Genomic DNA, 3731 nt, shown 5'->3' on the forward strand with positions numbered 1-3731 from the left:
ATGCTCACCATCTCTAGCAGTCAGAGAAATGCAAATCAAAACCACCCTAAGATACCATCACTCTCTCTTTAAAAAAATAAAATAAAACAGTGACATCTCACTAGTGACCCTCTCCTCCTTGATAGGACTTTATAAGTGCTTCTTTTCTGACCAAACGGTGGAGGCTTCCATATCTTTCTGATATGCTTTTTTTTTTTTTTTGGCTTCAAATCCTCATCATGAATCTGGCATAAAGAAGCCAGCCGTGCTCAGGCCACAGCCTGAATGTTGAGTTAGCTAGAAATGTGCTCTGCCAGTTAAGGACCCCATCATCTTTAAACTCAGCCTCCCCCACAGTCTTGGGAGCACGAGCCAAATGTGAACAAGTTCTTTGCCAGAATTGCACGGGTGGCCTGTCCTTATTTCCAGGAGAACTCTCACTCCTGTCTGAGGCCTCATGAGCACAGTCTTTACTGTCCACATGCCCATCAGTGCCAGTTTGGTTTTGAGCCCACATCATGATCACCCGTGAAGCTCTGCCTGTGGAATTCTAGACTTTCCCTAGCCTGCTCCTCCACACTCTTCCAAACTCCTTTCATAAGTCCATTGCAAAGGCTTTTCAACCACAGCATCTGTTAGAGTCACAGAGAGGACCACTTCTTGTGTACCACTACTGGGCAGAAACCTTTTGGTTAATTTTTCACATCTGTGAAAAACACCAGAAAGATCAACAACTTAAAAGGAGGAAATATTCTTTTATTTTGGTTCACAATTGCAGAGGTTGCTGTCTATGGCCACTTGGCCTTGTTGCTTTGGTCTATGGTAGCTTCGTCCATCATGGTGGGGAGCATGGGGTGGGACAAAGTTGCTTTCCTCAGGGTATCCAGAAAGCAGAAGGGAGACAGGGAGGGGCCAGGGTCCAATATTTGCTTCAAGGGCAAGCCCTCTATGATCTATGTTCCCCCCCAATAGGCCTCACATCCTAAAGGTCTCATTTCCTCCCCACAGTGCCACAGGCTGGACATGAGTCCTTCAACACCTGGGCAATGGGCATTCCAGACCCAAATATCACACAGTGCTAAACCAGGCTGTGCCAAGTTGAGATACAACTCACCGTTTTCCCTTGAAGGCCCATTCAGAAATGTAAACATTTGTGTGACAGTTGACAGTAGGTTGTTCCATTACTCATGATGTCTATGCCATCTATATGTATTGAGGTAAATCATAAAAATGCAAACAGCACATTCCATATCAGAACTTTACCAAAAGACAATTTCTAGAAAGGGCATGAGGGTGCCCGCCTGTCATCCAGCAGCTTGGGAGGCTGAGGCAGGAGGATTGCAAGTTCGAGGCCAGCCTCGGCAACTTAGTGAGGCCCTAAGGAACTCACTGAGACCCTGTCTCTAAATAAAATATAGAATAGGACTACAGATGCGGCTCAGTGGCTGAATGCCTCTGAGTTCAATCCCCAGTATCCGTCTCCAAAAAGAGCATGTATATTTATGTGTGTGGGTATATATTTGTGTATGTGAGTGTGTGATCTGCTATTTACATATAGATATATACACATAGAAATCACGTATGTTCTATATGGTGTATATGTACACATAATATGTGCATGTACATAATGCTCTGATGAACTGTTCTGCAGCCAGTGATATTATCTGATCTTACCAGAATGTATTCTTGCCTGAATAATTGAGCATTTAAGGACCTCCCCATAGGGACTTGAAAAAATTAATTATGCATTTTTAAGTGCAAATGAACACCAAAGAACTGATTGTGGCATAAGTATGAGCCACAAAGATTTGGATGCAAGAATTTGATCATTGTTCCATATAATTTGTGAGAAGGAGATGATGTAGTCCAACACAGACATGAGCATAAAGAGTCCCATGAGCAGCAGGATGATCCTGGTGGCCCTCAGTTCTGGGGAGACTCTTGGGGACAGGCTGGTGTTATGGAGGTGCTGGTACTTCCTCTTATGCCTACACAGGATAGCCACGATGTACCCACTGGAGAGGGCCACGAGCCCCATGAGGAAGACTTCCCAGAAGGTAAACAGGGTGGACACCATCTGCTGGATCCAGTAACTGATGGGCCAAATGGAGCAGGATTCAGTGGCATACATCAGATCCCATGAGATCCAATTGGGAGTGGCGGTGATGGAGACTAAGTGGTGACTGCTAACAGACATGTACAAGACACACAGGAAAAGGAGGGGTCTCAGGCTGTCCTGGGTTTGAACTTTGCAAAGAGGGAGCCTCTGGAGCTGAGAGTGATGGCTTGCAGGACACTCAGCTTGCAGGAGGTGCAGATGGAGAAGCCTCTCATCAGCCTGTGCAAGTAGATGACAGATTTACAGGTGATGTCATCCCAGAATCTCCAGAGAGACATAAAAATATGTGTATCTATGAAGCCCATGACAGTCAGCAACAGCAAGTGCATCAGGGCCAGGAGAGCAATGGGTAGGTCTGTGGGCTTGGGCCTGTGCACCAGAAGGAACAAGAAAACATGGAAGAGAAAGAGAATGTTGTTGGCCAAAATCCCAATGCCAATTTCAGACAGAAAGATGTTCCTTAGGGCAGGAATTCTGTAAAAGCCACCTTTGCTCATCTTACAGGGGGCGGAAGGTGTTCTGTCAGGGTCTGTGGAGAAATGGAAGGGTGATTCCTCATGAAAAGATTGTTTTTTGAGGGGTACCAGAGATTGAACCCAGGGGTCCTTAACCTCTGAGCCCCGCCCCTAGCCCTTTTAATATTTATTTAGAGACAGAGTCTCACTGAGTTGCTTAGGACCTCACTAAGTTGCTGAGGCTGGCCTCCAACTTGGGATCCTCCTGCCTCACCTCCCAAGCTGCCGGAATGACATCACTGTGCCTGACAATTCATTTCTTTATAATAATTGCTCAGCTATCTCCCATCTTAATACAGAGAGAATAAAATATTGCCAGAAAAGAGTACTTTGGCAATCTCTGTACAGAGAACTCTGATAGGTGTTCAGGTGTTTCCTTTGAATGCTCCAAGATAGCTACACAAATTACTCATTCTTAATTATCATGCCAGGATAATTGATGTAGAGAGCAGAGTCTACCAAATATAAGCAGAAAGTTCAATTTTTCTCCCTATTTCAGCACGTGGAATAGGGATAGTAAAAAGAAACATACTTTACATAGATTCAGGGTCGTTCCATTTTAACATCTTAATAAAAGGACAAGTGTCCAAACAGTCCCTGAAAGATGGGTCTCCATGGGACTCTAAACTATCACCTCTCCTTCCAAGAAGCAATGGTATTTCCCCACACTTAAAAGGTAACACATAAAAGCTGTACTAGAAAACTTGGTGAGGATGTCCTTACAGAATACATCTGGATGGAGCTGTTCTGGGCAGGTGTGAGTTAATCCCTGACCATTAAGGCACAGATCAGGAAAAGGGTCACAATGTAGTTCAGTGACAGTCATCATGTGTCTTTCCTGTAGTGTCAGGAGAGATCTTTCTGGCCATCCAGTGGTCTCCATTTTGTTAGTCTTTTTTATTTTCGTGTGTGTGTGTGTGTGTGTGTGTGTGTGTGTGCGCACGCACAAGCACGTGTGCTGGAGTTGGAAACCAGATAGCACTGAGCCACATATCCAGCCTATGTCCCCATTTTAGATCACTCACAACTCTATCACTGAAATATACACACAGGGCAGTCACAGTGATACACACGCGTCGTCCCAGTGGCTCAGGAGGTTGAGGCAGGAGGACAGCAAA

At 45.0% G+C, this 3731-nt stretch overlaps 1 pseudogene across 1 annotated transcript; it reads right to left on the reverse strand.

Moving 5' to 3' along the window:
* Positions 1-1685: 1685 nt before the first annotated feature.
* Positions 1686-2595, reverse strand: LOC308640186 (vomeronasal type-1 receptor 94-like; annotated as a pseudogene). The gene has a single exon. The product of its transcript is annotated as a vomeronasal type-1 receptor 94-like (transcript).
* Between the last annotated feature and the right edge of the window lie 1136 nt (positions 2596-3731).

The sequence above is a fragment of the Spermophilus citellus genome (assembly GCF_964194105.1).
Source record: "Spermophilus citellus genome assembly, contig: SCAFFOLD_36, whole genome shotgun sequence".
Lineage (NCBI taxonomy): Eukaryota > Metazoa > Chordata > Mammalia > Rodentia > Sciuridae > Spermophilus > Spermophilus citellus.